The sequence below is a fragment of the Chiloscyllium plagiosum genome, unplaced genomic scaffold, assembly GCF_037043375.1.
Source record: "Chiloscyllium plagiosum isolate Xiang-an unplaced genomic scaffold, Cpla_swu_hap1 HiC_scaffold_42, whole genome shotgun sequence".
NCBI classification, from domain to species: domain Eukaryota; kingdom Metazoa; phylum Chordata; class Chondrichthyes; order Orectolobiformes; family Hemiscylliidae; genus Chiloscyllium; species Chiloscyllium plagiosum.
The window spans coordinates 102,291,391-102,308,741 of record NW_028270180.1 but is presented as its reverse complement, the minus strand read 5'-3'; the positions used below and the strand labels follow the sequence as shown (position 1 = coordinate 102,308,741).

The following is a 17,351-nucleotide window of genomic DNA, read 5'->3' as shown; positions in this document are numbered from 1 at the left end:
GGGTCCACTAACCCCTCACCCAGAATAAATGTGCGCAAGGAATTGGTCAGATTCATTTTCAAACCCTATTCTCTCTCTGTATGGAGAGTGAGCAGCCCTCGCTGTCTGGTTGTGACAGAGTGTGTGTGTGTGTGTGTGTGTGTGTTTACTAATGTTTCCAACCTCCGGTTAATTGCTTTCTAATGATTTGCTTGTATTTTGATGTTGCTGTGAGGTTATGAAATGCATTGGGGATGGGGGAAGGGAGTGGTGGGATTGTGTTTAAACTGGGATCTTGCTGTGTAATTTTGCATCACACTGCTCTCGCTCCCCCGGCCACCCACCAACTCATCTCTTCTCTCTTTTGTCCCGAGGAACTTTTGTTGGGAAATGAGGAAAGTAAAGATCCAAAATGCCTGGAGGCCAGGAAAGCCTTGAACAAGAACAACCTCCAGAGGGCAGGGAGCACAGGCCTGAGGCCTGTTGGCCAGGCTGCAGCCCGTGGGGTGCAGTGAGTAGGGGTCTGTTTCTTCCCCGGAGGTTTCATCTCCTCTGGGTATGGGGGGTGGGGTGAGAGTGGGAGTCTAGTTTGTCGGGGCGTCTGGTTAACTGGGTCCTGTCAGATCACGGCCTTGTCGGTTTTAAAACTGGTTTGAAGCCTGGGGTTAAAGTAACCGGGGCATTGGTGACACAAACAGGTGAAACCCCCAGGATCTGGGAGACGGGACTCCCTCAGGAGGGAATTGTAACCCAAAATATCTGACCCTCTGGAAAGAATTGTCACTATCAGATGAAAGTGGGTCACAGAGAGGGCAGGATGATCGAATTTTACACGCAAAGAAAGAGAGTGAGAGAAAGAAACAGAAAATGGTGAGAGCAAGAGAAACAGGAGAGCGAGAGAGAGAGGGCCAGTGAGATTGTGAAATAGCTGCAATACTTGATTCTGGGGTGACAGGAAATAATTAAACTGGAAATAAAAACGATCAGATTTTTGAGCTTCTGCAGCACTGTCACTTGTGGGATCTTGCTATGCGTCAATTGCCATAGTGCCATCGTTGCAGGCAGTGAGTGGTTTTAATCAACTAAACTGTCATTTCAAAAACTTTTCAACATGAAAACTCAACTCATCACCAGACGTGTTTGTGTTTGGATGTTGCTGATAAATTGTCTGTCTCACTGAGAGGGAAAAACCTGGGATCTTGCTGTGCTATCTCCCTGTGAAATTTTTTTTTGCTCAGCCTTCCCACTAATGTTGCCTCTTCCCTCCCAAAGGGATCTTCCTGGCCACTTGAGGATTTGAAAATTGTGTGTTTTGGAGCAGGAAACCTTCAAACAAGAGCTTCCTCCAGAGGGGGAATGCAGTCCTGAGGCCTGTTTGACAGGCTGCAGCCTGTTGGGCCCAGGTGTGTTTTGTCTGTGTATTACCCCAAGGTTTAATCTCCTCTCTCTGGGGAGGGGGACTGGCTTTTACCGGGACTTCTGGTAAACCAGGTCCTGTCGGATTGCGGCCTTGTCGTTTTTGAAAAGGTTTGAAGCCTGGAGCTAAAGTAACTGGGGTCTTGGGATTTGACACAAATACGTCAACCCTTAACCAGCATCATGTGTGTGGGGTTTGATTGCTGCTTGTGGGATCTTGCATTGCATTCGTGTTTATTGATGTTTCTAGCCTCTGTTCAACTGGTCTGCGGTGATGTCTATGTATTTCAATGTCGCTGTGATGGTCAGCAATTCATTATTCCTGCAATAATTAAACTGAACTAGGGTCACGTGGGAGATTGAGGAAGGCAGAGAGCTGTAGGATCTTGCTGTGCTTTTGGTGCCACTGTTGTATTTTATTTCAAATTGATTTGTTTTTATTTCTTTGTGTTTCCCCAGCCCCCGCTCCATGCTCCCCCTAACTCTGGGGGTGAGGAGGAGATTGGATCCAGGAGCTGAAGCTCGGGATGACGCAGAGACAGAGAGAGTTAAATCACTTCTGCTGCGATGAATCATCAGACAGAGAGCGAGAAAATAATCAGAAACTGTCCTGTCTCCTTGTCGTTCATTTACACACACACGCACACATGCACACGCGTGGGGAAAAGAATGGTGGGGTTCAAGCCGTTTCTGGGATTTTTACCAGAAGGGGGAGTGTTCTGGTCTGGACTGGGGGAGACAAAGGGTGGAAAAGATAGAGGGGGATCTGCTGCACAGTCTGATCCCACAGATGTCACTGCCTCCCTCTCACTCCAGCTCCAGGGACAGAGAGAGGGGTGGGTGGGAGAATGGGGGTGTGAAGGGGGCGGGAGTGACAGAGTGTGTGAGAGAGAGACTAGTGAAAGAGAGCGCTGACTGTCCCAGTGGAAGTTTCATTGGTTTAAAATGGATTTGAGGCCTGGGGTTAAAGGAACCGGGGCCTTGGGATTGTGACACAAACTGGGTACACCCCCAAGGGTTTGGCAGGAAGGACTCCCGGAGGAGGGAATAAATACCTTAACATGAGAAACTCTCTCCAAAGCCCCATTCTAATGTCAGTCATGTGTATCGGCCAGGGGGATAAAATGTGAGAAATCTGAGAGACAGAGAGAAAGATCTTCGAGATGGAGACAGCGAGAGGGGAGAACACAAATGAAGAGATTTCAGAGAGAGAGGGAGAGAGGGGAGGAACAGAGACATTTCGGAGATGGCGAGAGTAAGAGGGGGAACAGAGAGAGGGAGGGAAGAGAGATCAGAGATGGAGACAGCGAGAGGGGGGAACAGAGAAAGAGAGAGAGAACAGAGAGAGATCTCAGATGGAGAGAGCACAAGATGGGGATCAGAGAGTGCAGGGCACAGAGAAGGAAGGGGGAATGTTTGGAATTTGTTCAAAAGGAGGATTGCTCCCCCTTGTCCAGGAGACAGAATCAAACCATTAACCAGCATCAGGGACACACACGATCTGTCTGTGGTTACACTGCTGCTTGTGGGATCTTGCTGTGTGTGTTTCAAACAAGCATCTGGTTAAAAGCTCAATGGTGATCTTTATATTCGATGATGGAGATGCCGGTGTTGGACTGGGACAACAACAGGTTATAGTGTAACAGGATTCCCCAAAAGCTAGTGTTGTGTGATATTTAACGTTATATATCGATATATATAGACAGAGGGAGGGAAGTGAGGAGGGGCTTATGTGTTTTTGTGGCGGTTTATGTGAGGATCCTGTTATATTTGAATGGAGAAAGAACACTGCATTAAAAGATTTCTTCTTTTTAATCTGTCATTCAATCCTGGGAAAGTCGGGTGGGAAAGTCGGGGGTATGTCGAGGGGGGGAAGTCGAGGGGGGAAAGTCGAGGGGGGAATTCGAGGGGGGTGTGTCGAGGGCGGAAATCAAGGGGGCGAAGTCAAGGAGGGGGATGTCGGGAGGAATCGAGGGCGAAGTCGAGGGGGTGAAATTCTAGGGGAAAAGTCGAGGGAGGATGACAGTGGGATGTTGACGGGGGAGGTCGAGGGGGGAGGACTGTGTACACCAGCCCAGTGCATTGATCTGTAAACCAGGAGCAGTTACCCTCCCAGCATGTAGGGTTGTATACACTACCACAGTCCATTGATCTCTAAACCAGGATCATTTACCCTCCCAGCATGTAGGACTGTTTACACCACCCCAGTGCATTGGTCTGTAAACCAGGAGCAGTTAACCTCCCAGTATGTAGGACTGTGTACACCTCCCCAGTGCATTGCTCAGTAACATTGTGTTAGATCCCTGCCCAGCGTGGGGAAACTTGCAGCTCATGCTGGAAGTGAAAGGACGTACAGCTGCCATCCATTTACAGCTCCATATCTACATTGTTGCCCTGACTAGGGGGTGATGTGGAATTGAACATCACTGCCAGAGAGAGATAGCGGAGGAATCAGTTTAAATATCACCACATGGGAGGGGTTTGGGAAATAGACAGAGAGGGGGAGACAGAGAGACAGTGTCATGGAAGGATGTGTTCCCAGGTTTCAGAATGCTGAAATGTAGACACTTCGATGGCATCCTGTAACATGAGCCAGCCTTCCTAGAAAAGATGGGAAAAAGGGATATTTGTGTCAGGTGAAATAACGGAGAGTTTTGAATGAACATTTGTTCTACAGCTTTGTAAATGGGATTGGTTTCAACAGAGTCCAATACTCATTGGGCAGTTTCTAACAATAATTTCTCTCAGTGACATTTTCATTGAATGTGACAGAGGGATTGCCTGAACGAGGCTGAGCTAGTTTCCTGGTGCTATCTTATCGGACTCACCTCATTAACTACCCAGCCCACCCCATGGTGATCCTCTCATTCAATACCAGCCCGATTCTCCCACCCATCATGGCTGGAGGTACTTATCATCGCCCAGATGCCCCTGGAAATTCTGTGACACCTGGCACGGGAGCCATCTTTAAAAGGCCAATGGGCACAAGGTTGAGTTTCTCAGTTCGGAGCTGCCCTGCACAGTTTACCCTGAGCATGGCAGATAAGGGGCAATTACACCACAGTTTGTGGACAGGGGCACGGAGGTCCTGGTGATTGGGCTAGTACAGAGGGATACCATTCTCTTCCCAGAGGGGGCCACACCACCAGTCCCACCGAGCATAATCTGAGCTCACCACCCGGCTCAGTGCAGTATCTGCTGTCTGAGGAAATGCCCAGCAATACAGGACAAGCATCAATAACCTTCCCCGCTCTGTCAGGATAAGGATCATTGTATACTCTTTGATCACTCACACTCACTGTATATCTGTTATAGCACATCCCCCCACCCCACCCCCACCCCCGCCGTGCGTTCTCTCTCTCTCCCGCTCTCTCTCTCCCTCTCACTCCATCCCTCCACTTTACCCCTCACATTAATAACATTTCATGGATACAGCACTGTGGACTGCCTCCATCCGAAACCCTCCCCATGTATCCCATCTGCACGAGCACTAACAGCAGGGCGACCCACTCCCAACTTCACTCACTCCCTCCCCTTCTCCCAATCCAGAAGAAACAGCCTGGAACAGGACAGAGAGGGCCAAGCCGGGTGGTGGAGTGCCCAATATTCATTTCCTCACCCCCCTCCCCCGCTATGTGGGGAGGACCGTGGGACAAGCCGGAGAGGACCGGGACGCCTCGTGTGGACATTCTGAAACATCCACGTCCCACCGACCGAGTAAGGAGCAATGTTCAGTGAAGGGCAATTCTCACTTTAAACCCACTGGCAGCTCCGTTTCCCCCCGGCACAACTTAGAAGTCGTGGTCCTGATGCCATCTCCTTTTTGTGTCGAGCTGGTACAAATGGAATCCCCACGGTCTCGGTGGGCAGGAGGGTGGGCACACAACACATCGTCACCACCACCTCCCAGGAAGGGAGCACCGACACTCCCTCCTACATCTCCTTCTGTAAACAGCTCAGATACGGAAACTAATCTGTGTTAGTTACTGCTCTCCCCACTTGGCCTGACATCTTCTATAATCTGTGCTCATATAACCCAGGACTCTCTGATCCTGCACGCCTCTTTATAAAAATACAGCCTGTATTAAACTGCCTTTCAATGTCCTTCCAACCACAGTACATCACCTCACACTGCTCTGCATCGATCCCCATCTGCCTTACACCTGAACACTACACCAACGTATCACTGGCGTGTTAGGGTTCCACACTGTCATCCATAGACTTCAGAGGTCTTCCAGGTTCGGTGCCATCTACAAATATTGAGATTGTTATAGCATCACAGTCCCCATGAAACAACTGAAATCCTGCCCCACATACACGAGTATGAGCAAGTCAAATACTGATATATTCCGACGGACAGAGTCGAATAATGACATGCTGTCAATGGAGCAACAGAAATCCTGACACATACGAGACAGAGTAGATGAAATATTGACAAATCACAGAGCAAGAGAAATCGGGATAGGTTCCACTTATCTATATTCATCAGGGTATAATGTGATGAAGTTGAAAGCATGTACTGTATCTTTAAGAGAGAGGGAATGCTGTTCTGAACTCAGAGCAGACAAGCACCTGTGGTATGAGAGGATGGCAGACCCAGAAACAGTATATCGCTATAGAGCTGGAGTCACGTAATAAGCAGTTAAGAGAAAGAGGGTCCCAGAGTTGTGCATAGTTGATGTAAAATGTTCACTTTCAGAGTGAAAAAAAACGATGTTTTTATTTAAACTTTGGACTTTGGCAGATCTGACACGCATATTTTCATAGTTTACAAGCCTAATTTTGCATTTCTTTATATTTCATTAAGATACCAGATGAGCTTCACGCTGTGTCCTCACCATCCCCATGTATGTATCTGTGTGTCTCTGTGTGGGGCAGATCTGGCAGTCTCTGTGGTGCTTAAAATGATGCAATGCCACCCTCTGCTGGCCTCCACACGCCACTGCACAGGCATTGGCAGAGGGTGAAAACCAAGAGGGATTCATTCAGAGAGGGGTAGGGAGAGGGCAGCTGCTCACAGCACCATCCAAACTGATGTCTTGTCCATGTACGGATCTAAATGCCCTTTAAACGTTGTAGCTGTCCCTGCTTTCACCACTTCCTCTGAAAGTTCATTCCACACACAAGCCAGATTCTGTCTAAAATAATTACCTCTCATGACTTTTGTAAATCTTTTTACTTGCACCTTAAAATATACCTCAGTTTTGAATCCCCACCTCGAGGGAAAAGACATCAGCCATTCAGCTTCTCTGTACGCCTCATTATTTTATAAATGTCTGCAATGTCAGCCCCTCAATCTCATACTCTCCAGTGAAAAAGTCCCAGCCTACCCAGCCTCTCGTTATAGCTCACTCCCTCCTTTTCCAGCAACATCCAGGTTAATCTCTTCTGAACCCTCTCTAGCTAAATTTTTTCAAGGTCAATAATATCAAAGTGAATAGTCAAGGTATTTTCTAAGGGTACCGGGAGTCCAAAACTAGAGGACATAGATTGCAGGTGAGAGTGGAAACATTTAAACGTGACCTAAGGGGCAGTCTTTTCACCCAGAGGGTGGTGTGCCTATGGAATGAGCGGGTAGAATGACCAGACTGGACACAGTATTCCAGAAGAGGTCTCACCATGTCCTGTACAACCACAACATGACGTCCCCATTCCAATACTCAAAGGTCTGACCAATGAAGACAAGTGTGCTAAACACTTTTTAACCATGCTATCTATATGAGATGCAAATTACAAAGAATTATACCTGACGGCCTAGGTCTCTGTACTCCAACACTGCCAAAGACCCTACTTTTAATTGTATAGGTCCTGCTCTTGTTTGATTTACCAAATCCAATACCTCACATTAATCCAAAGTAAACTCCATCTGCCACCCCTCAGCCCAGTGTGCGATATTACTGCCTGCTCACCCTCCCCCTTCAATTTTAAAATGCCCATCCTCTCCAGGATACCTGCACACTCCGGCCTTGATTTTCACAAAGACCCTGAGCTTGGTTTGCCTTGTTACGGGGAAGAGGGACGGATTGCAGACACAGTCAGTGAGGAGGAGAGGCTGGACAGTAATCAGTGGCCTGGTTTCATTTCATGGTTTTAGGACGAGTGCAGTAGCACGTGAGAGTTGGGTAATACCGCTCGGTGCTTTGGGGCCAGAAATTCCGCTCTTTCTTCGTCTCTGGTGTTCAGCAATGAAAATCTATTCCAGACCATTCATTGGACAGAGTGTGTCTGCAGGATCTCTTTCCCTAATATTGCAGAATACAGATAATAGCAATTAAAGACATTCATAGTTAATTTTGATGGCACAGCACGTGCAATCAACATCCTACAGTTGAGACAAGTATCTTGCATTTGTTTCACAATACAAAGTGTAGTTCAGTAATGGTAACCTGTTTAAAATAAATCCACACCGAGCTGGAAGCTAGCACTTTAAATGGTAGTGTGGTGGGTAGTGTCCCTGCCTCTGAGCAAGAGGTCTGGATTTTATTCCAGTTCCTGAACATCTTTGGTAGTGTTCCTAGCCCTGGACTAGAAGGTCTGGATTCAAGTCTTGCCAGTTGCAGAGGTATGTCCCAGCATGTCAGAACAGGCTGATGAACAAACACACAGGAGAATAATGTTGCACCTTTATGGCTATTGCCGAGTGGTGCTAGTGCCCCTACCTCAGCGCACAGAAGTCTATGTGTAAATCCCACAGAAGTGTTTCATAATACGTCTGAACAAACTGATTAAAATGGATTTAGAATTGTGACCTGATGGAGAAAGAAGAGGTGTCAATATTGAATTTCAGAATTTAGACCCAAGATGATTTAAAGCACAGCCATTCGTGTTGATTGGAGTCACATTTCATAGCAGTAGAGGATTATAAAATCAGAATGGTCATGGATAGGGTGAGTAGTCAGGGTTTTCCCCAAGTTAGGGGCGTCCAAAACTAGAGGGCATTGATGGAAAGTGAGACAGGAAAGATTTTGAAGAGGCCTAAAGGACACTTTTTCACACAGAGGGTGATGTGCGTATGGAATGAGCTGCCAGAGGAAATGGTGGAGGCTGGTACAATTACAACATGTAAAAGGCATCTGTATGCTGACAGACCTGCTCAGCTTTTCCAGCAATTCCTGTATTTGTTGAAAATATTGCATTCATTTTTACACAGATATTCTGAATACATTGCACATTTTATTTTTATTCATGACGCAGGGACATATAAACATATCTTCAAATCGACTGAGTCCATTTCCTGCTAAGGGTATGGCTCTGTGTATGACAGCAGCAATGATGCACCTACATGGAACAGGGAATATGATGCAGACATAGTTTAGACAATGTACAATGAGATCTCACATGGTCCAGTTTGGGAGAGGATGATATTATTGTGTGATTTAACTCAGAGAGAGAGAACATATCATCTGCCCAAGAAGGAACGGCCCATTGCACTCTCTCTCCTTCATTATTCCTCATCACAGCAATGTGTGCGAGCTAAAACAAAATCTCTACTGTCATCGATACCATTCTTATTTTTATAGAATCCCTGCAGTGTGGAAACAGGCCCTTCGGCCCAAACAACCATACCAACCTTCCAAAGAGTAACCTTCCCAGGCCCTTTCCCTTACAGATATCCCTGACTAGTGCACTTAAACTAGAAATCGCTGAATGCTCTGGACAATTTGACCAATATACCTGAACTACACAGCTTCGGATTGTGGGAGGAAACTGGAGCACCCATAAGAAGCTCACGCAGACAAGACGTAAACTCTACGCAGTCACACGAGGGTGGAATCAAACCCAAGTCCCTGGTGCTGTGAGGCAGCAGTGCTAACCACTGAGCCACTGTGATAAACTTTAGGTAATCCCTGACCAGAATTCATTGGAAATTCCTCACTGCCTAATGCACAGCCATATCCAACTGTTCCAGGGTGGAATTCCATTGCTTGCAGCTTGTATGAGTAGAATATCTTCAGAGGCGAAATCACATTTTGGACAATGTCGCCTTTTTTCCTTTTGTCATGAGTTACGCTAATATCTGGACAAGGTTCTTTCAACATGAAATTGCACAGATTGTGTGTGTGTGTGTGTGTGTGTGTGTGTCAGTGTTTTTTTTTCAAAGGGAAATATATCGATTCTTCATTTGCAATATCCAAACAGTTTGCCATGCATCTTTCCATCATTGTTTGAGTAACATTGCTCTGGATCATAAACGTGTAGTTTTAGCAGATTAAAGAAACTAGCCTGACTTGTTGCTAAAACTGACCCTAACCCGTCTGAAACCGATATCATTGGCCATATCACCAACCTGGTTACATTTAACTTTTGTTATGAGCAGTGGAGCAGTGGGACTAGAAAAGGAAACAGTGACCCCAAAAGCCGGGGAACTATAGACCCGTGAGCCTGATGTCAGTGTTGGGTAGGTTGTTGGAGGGGATTCTGAGGAACAGAATTTACATACATTTGGGAAGGCAAGGGCTGATCAGAGGAGACAACGTGACTTTCTGCATGGGAAATCATGTCTCATTAATTTGATTGAGTTTTATGAAGAGGTGAAAAAGAAGATTGATGAAGGCAGTTTGGTAGATATTGTCTACATGGACCTCAGCAAGGTGTTCATAACATTCCGATTGGTAGACAGATAAGTAAGTTTCACTCACATGGGATACAGAGGAAGCTGGTCACAATTGGCTTGAATGAAGTGGGGTATTTTTCAGACTGGAGGCTTGTGAGCAGCTTTGCGCTGTAAGAATCAGTACTGGGTTCACAACATTTCATCATTTATGTTAAGGATGTAGATGTGAATTTCGGAGGCATAGTTAGTAAGTTTGCAGATTACATCAAAAACGTGGTGTAGTAGAATATCTCAGAGTACAAAGAGACCACAATTAGATGGGACAAAGGAGCAAGGAGTGACAGATTAAGTTTAATTTAGATAAATACGCGGTTTTTCATTTGGGAAGGCAAATCAGGGCAGAAGTTATACACTTAATGGTAAGGTCCTGGGGAGTGTTGTGGAACAAAGGGACCTCGGGCTGCAGGTACATTGTTCCTTGAAAGTGGAGTCGCAGGTAGACAGTGGTGCTGAACACATTTGGCACATTTGCCTTAATCAGTCAGAGCATTGAGTATAGGAGTTGTGGTGGCATATTGCATCTGTACAGGAAGTTGGTAAGGCCACTTTAAGAATACTGCATTCAACGCGATTGTCTGCAGAAAAGATTTACACAGATGCCCCAGGACTGGAGGTTTGAGATTTAGGGAGATGTTGATTAGTTTGATGTGTTTCCTCCTGGAGTGTTAGAGGCTGAGGGGTGACATTATAGAGGTATATAGAACCATCAGGGGCATGGATATTCTGAACAGCCAGGTTTTGCTCCCCAGGATAGGGGAGTCCAGAACAGGAGAGCATAGGTTGAAGGGGAGAGGACGAATGATTTATAAGGGACCTGAAGGTAAATGTTTCACACAGCGAGTGGTGTGTGTACAGAAAGTGCTGTTAGAGGAAGTGCTGAATGCGGTTACAATCGCACATTTAAAAATATCTGAAAGAGGAGGGATATTGGCCAAATGCTGGCAAATGGGACTAGATCAGATTTGATATCTGGTCAGAGTGAACAGATTGGACTAAAGGGTCTATTTCTGTTCTGCATGACTCTCTGATTCTATAAGAAGGATGATGAAAAATTCTGAAAGGACCTTTCAAGTGGGAATTCTCTTCACTGGAAGTTTATCGTGCCTCTATGTTCACATTGATTGAAAGCTGCATTAGCTAAATATTTGACAGGGAAGTGAGTCACGGGTAATGGGATAGAGACAGGAAAGTGGTGCTGAGTCCACAACCTGATCAGCCACAAACTTAGTGTCGGGTGGGGAAGGGTCAAAGTATCTAATGAGCCTGCTCCTCATTCCCATGTTTCTGTGTTCTATTCAGCCCCTCAAACCTGTTAGACAGGAGCAGTTGGAGGCTACTTCCTCCGATAACCTGTTGCACAGAAACAGAGGAGACCATTCAGCCTCTCAAGACTGTCCCACACGCTTTGAGGTGATTTGGGAAATGTAGTTGGAAAACCCAGGCAGGGTATAAAAGAGGCCCCTCATCTCTCTTTACAGAGCTTCCCCTCTCTGCAACGTGTGCTTCATTTGTTGGTCATGTTGTAGACCCAGATTCACTGTGAATACAGCCCCCATACCTCACCCAGAGATGGCTCACAAAATCCTCTGGTCTCCCTGACTGCAACATTCAATAACAGAACATTCATGAAAATAACACACACTAACTTTCCAATAACAGAATGTGAGAACATCAGAAACAGGGGCAGGTCGTTCACTCCCCAAACCTGCCTTGCCCTTCACTAAGATCATGGCTGTCCGTCTGAAATCCTCTTTCATACCCAATTTTTCATAGCCCTCAACTCTCTGACAGGTCAATATCCATCTACCCCTATTCAAATACTTTCAGTCATCTAGCTCCCCCAACACTCTTGAGAAGAGAAATTCAATACCACCTGTTTGAAGAAAACACTTGCTGCTCATATACTATGGCCTATTGATATGAACAAAATAAGTTGACACAAGGGTTCAGGTAAAAATGACTGGCCCTGATATCAAGGCAGTGGTTCGCTTCTGTTGACATCAAGGAGTTGAACAAAACTGGACATCATGGGAATCAGAGTAAACTCTCCAGTGTTTGGAGTTAAATATGGCACAAAGGAAGATGTTCATCATCTCAGTACTGGGACAACTCTGTGGGTGCTTCCTCTTCACAAAAAGCTTCAGCAGCTTCATCAATGTCTCCCCGCCCCCACCCTCCCCACCATAAGATCAGAAGTGGGGATGGTCACTGAAGATTCTACAATGTTCAGAACATTTTGTCCCCCATAAGCTCCTGAACTGGTCTGTGTCCATGAGCAGCAAGACCCAGAATCCATTGAGGCTTGTGTTGTTAAAGGGTCCGTAACATTCATGTAACAGCAGTGCTTGACACTGCACATTGCCACAGTAAAATAGAACATAGAACATAGAAAAATACAGCGCAGTATCGGCCCTTTGGCCCTCGATGTTGCACCGATCCAAGCCCACCTAACCTACACTAGCCCACGATCCTCCATATGCCTATCCAATGCCCGTTTAAATGCCCATAAAGAGGGAGAGTCCACCACTGCTACTGGCAGGGCATTCCATGAACTCACGACTCGCTGAGTAAATAATCTACCCCTAACATCTGTCTTATACCTACCACCCCTTAATTTAAAGCTATGCCCCCTCGTAATAGCTGACTCCATACGTGGAAAAAAGGTTCTCATGGTCAACCCTATCTAAACCCCTAATCATCTTGTACACCTCTATCAAGTCACCCCTGAACCTTCATTGAGCACCTCACGCTGGTTTCACAGGAATATGAGGAATCCATTCAGCCCATTGACACTGTTAGAGAAGAACAGGGACAGCCCATTCAGTGCCTCCAGCCTATTACTCAGGAAGGGGAGTCCAGTGTGATGGGCCACACCAGAGTCCCTCGAAAATATTTGAAGGCAGTAATCTAGACTCTTTTTTGTATTTTAAAGGAAATGTAAAGTGTCTGTTCCAGATGCAATGGGACTGGTCAAACTACTTGGTTTGAAACAAAACACCATTTATTTAAACACGAAAGATAAAATGAAACCAAAGAAAGAGGAATCTAGAATAACCTAATTCTATTGGCCAAGTTAACAGAATAATAGATCTAGGAACTATTACGAATGAACTGTTCCAATATCTGGAAATCCCATAAACACAGCCCCTGGCAAAAAGTAATATTCGGACACAGATTGTCACAAATATTTCTCCAATCCAGGAATTAAAAACAGCAGCAAGAGAAAATTCAGAGAGAGTAGCAGCCAGGAGATAGTCACTGAAGCTTCCAACTCTGTGGAGACCCCTACACTTTCTAATGTTACTGAGAAACCAAAACCCAGAGATCCTAATCTGTGAGAGCTGGCCATACTCATTTAGTCTTCATTAAAATAAACACAAGGCCTCCCTCGCTGTTTTCTCAAGTGGTCTTAACTAGCCAGCTTGGTAACGGTCATTCAATCTCTCTCTTATAAGAAACCAGGACAAAATAACCTCTTAAATCTGCAGCATCATACAACTTGTCAGTACATCGAGCTGTCAAACAGGAACCAGGGGTAACCCAGTTAGGCTCTTCATCCTGTTCAGTCGGACGAGGAATAAGCCATTCAGTCCCTTGGGTCACATACACAGCAATGGGATGAGGCCATTCAGCCCCTTGAGTCACTTTCACAGGAACAGTAAGAGGCCATTCCCCCCTCAATGTACATACACAGGGACAGAATGAGGTAATTGATGCTGATTCCTGATGGATGGCTTATGCCCGAAACATTAATTCTCCTGCTCCTCGGATGCTGCCTGACCTGCTGTGATTTTACAGAAATTCACTCTCTATTCTGATCTCTACCATCGGCAGTCCTCACTGTCTCCTAACTGATGCTCTAACCTGATGAAGAAGTGGAGCAGAGGCTGCACAGACAGATTGCTCCACGTTGTTCCTCGTGGCTCCATTGTTCATGATACACACGTGGGACTTTAACGTGGTTTTCCAGTGTTGAGCAGGGAAGCCATATGTCTTGTGTGAAGTCTCAAGAAGGCATCTTTCATCTCAGAGAAGCCAGCCTGGTGTTCTCTATGTAGGGTGGAAGCTGGTGGGAATGGCTACCTGCTTCAGAATGAAGATATTGTGGCTGCTGTTGGGGATTGTGAGCAACATGGCATTCAGTACGGATGCACACGTCGACTGCACAATAACATGGGGAGAGTTAATTTAGGCATATAAACTATTAGGAAAGTCACGTTAGACGGATGAATGGACTCTCTAAGTTCAAATAATGCTGATCTTGTTCATGTGATCTTGTTGAGTGCTTATCCTGTGCAGTGTAATCTGTATGCCTGGGTAAAGTATGGAATTTCTCACCCTAACAATGTCTCTTTTGGAAATAAGTGATCGCTGCCACACCTCGTGTTTCAGCATCACCATTTCTTCGTCTCTCACAGATCTACAGATTAAATACACAGCTTCTTTACTCTATCCTCATGTTACCATCATCCGTATCTGTGGTAGGGAGATCATTCCATACAAAGGAGATCAAATCTGTAAAGAGTGCTCCAAATACTCTCTCAGCAAGGCTCTACAACAGCAGGAAGACTGCTTTACTTATGTATTCGAATCATGTTACAATGAAGGACAGCATACCATTATTTGCACAGGGTTTGATTCGGACCGGTCAGCATAGACTTGTGAGTCCCAAATTTGTTAGAGTTCTTTGATGAAGTGACCAAGAAGGTTGATGAGGACAGAGCGGTAGACGTATTCTCTATGGATTTCAGTAAGGCCTTTCAATAAGGTTCCACCTGGCAGGCTTGTCAGACTGGAGGCTGGGTACATTGCTCTTCGTTATCTATGATTTGATTGAGAATGTACAAGACATGATTAGCAATTTGGCAGGTGACACTAAAATAAGTGGAAGCATGATCAGTGAGGAATTTTATCAGAAATTGCAGCACGGCCTTAATCAGGTGGGGAAGTGGGCCGAGAAATAGCAAATGGAATTTAATATAAATGTGTGAGGTCTTGCATTTTGGAAACTCAAATCAAGGTAGGCGTTTCATGGTGAATGGGAGGGCCTTATGGCTGTAGTGGGCAGAGAGACCTTGCGGTTGAGGTGCACGGTTCTCTGAGAGTGGAGTCACAGGCCGACAGGGCAGTGAGGACGTCCTTTGGCAAACTGGCCTTCATCAGGCAGGACATTGAGCATAGAAGTTGGGAATTTATGTTGCAGTTGCGCAGGACTTTGATAAGGCCGCACTTGGAGTATTGTGTTCAGTTTTGTCACCATGTTTTAGGGAGGATGTTATGAAATTAGAAAGAGTGCAGAAAAAATTTGCAAGGACATTGCCAGGAACCAATGGTCTGAGTTATAGGGAGAGGTTGAACAAACTATGACTTTTTTCTTTAGAGTGTAGGACACTGAGGGGGGACCTTATAGAGCTGTATAAGACCATAAGGGGTATGGATAGGGTGAATGCTCTCAGCCTTTTTCCAAGGTGTACAGCATCGAGGATGAGAAGGGGATCAATTTAAGGTTAGAGGTGAAGGAATAAAAGGGAACCTCAGGGGCCACTTCTTTACACAGAGGGCTGGTACGTGGATGAGCTACCAGCAGATGTGTTTGAAGGTGGTACTTTAACAACATTTCAAAAAAAATTGGATAAATATGTGGATAGGAAACGACTGGAATGATATGGGCCAACTGCAGGGAAATGGGGTTAGCGTGGATGGACATTTACAAGGTGGAGTAAAACCACTCTGTTAATTAAAACCGAACGCCCAGAAGAGCTCGCTTCACCTCGTAATCTGGTAAAATATGAGTGACACAGATCTCCTACATTCCACTATTTAAACAAAAATTAACAAGTTAGTTTCTTAACTTTAATAGTGAACACTAAACAACAACTATTCACAAATGCAAGCTCGTCTTTTCTTAACTACTTTCTATCTAACTCTAACTCTGTAAAAATATGCTTTCCCAACAACCCACATATTAAACATTACAATCTCAAGACCATCTTCAGTCTCCATCTTCCCCGCTGTCTTCACTCTTCAAGCTGCTGATCTCCCTGGGTCATTTTTCTTTACTGCAAGTAGGTTTGACATGAACACGTATTTTTGATAGAGAGTATTTGAGATGGCCAGTTAGCACTCCTGCTCTACAGCAGATACTCTGTTGTTGGATGGCAGTGGCTCTCCCTCTAGTGTTAAAAATGCTGGGTTAATATACTCCCCATGATATATCTCCCATGATACTCCCCACAATATTTCTCATAAACAGATTGTTTTCCAGTTGTGCAAACAATAGTATTCAAATCCCGTTGGCTTCTGGTATCCTGAACGTTATTTAAACTCTTTGGTTGCATTTGAATTGCTGTCAAAACAGCAACCGTAACTCAGGTATCCATTTCCCACATGTGGGACAGCCTGACCTTTAGCTGGCATCTGTGGCTGTACTTTCTATTCAGGAAAACCCGTTCTGTCTTAAAGTGACCAGACAAGCTTTCGGCTTCATAATGTCTCCCCCCTTCAGGAAAGAAAATTAACCATCAGAATGAAAAGATGGCATCATTCCTTTTCCTCTAATTCTTAATCCCATTACTATGAAATACAAATAACATGTGAGCTTTCAATCACTTGCTAAAGGTCACGACATCATACAAATAAACTGCACAATTTGTTCATCTGGCCACAACTCTGTTCCTGAGTCTTAAATGTGGTTGGAGCATTATTCATTCACATGACATACTCGATAATGTTTTTATCATATCTGGTAACTTTACCAGATAGTTTAACTGACTCAACATTTATTTTTTAATTTGAAAGGGTCACTAAACCTGGCTTTGAAGGGATTTCCTACCACTGGTGGCAATACAATACGTCATCCCCACGGGAAATCATCAAAGTTTCAGAGTTTTTTATCTGCCACCTGCTTCACTCTATACTGTGAAATCTTCAGCTGCTGTTTAGCTAACTCACCTACTCCATCTAATCTCTCCCTCACCTCACCTACATAATCCAACTGTGAGATCTCCGACTTTGGTCTTGTCAGTTTATATTTAACTAACTTCAAAGGACCTCTCACTTCATGTACGAATGTTAACTCAAAGGAAGTAAACTGAGTAGATTTATATGGGACATCTCTAATAGCAAACAATATAATGGAGCACCTTTAACCCAATAATTTGGGTAATCCTGACAGTACGCTGTTAACACGGTCTTCAGTGTCTGATGCTAAATTTCCAAGGGTCCCAGGGATTCAGGATGGGCCGCACCTGATTTGATGTGCTGTATATCTGAGCTATCTATGACTTCGTAAAACAGCTGAGCAGTAAAATGAGACACTTGGTCTGACTGAATCTCTCTGGGT

At 45.1% G+C, this 17,351-nt stretch overlaps 1 pseudogene; it reads right to left on the bottom strand.

The window, feature by feature from the left end:
- LOC148138030 (putative G protein-coupled receptor 139) overlaps nucleotides 1-17,351 on the bottom strand; it is a 114,350-nt pseudogene that overhangs the window by 75,437 nt on the left and 21,562 nt on the right.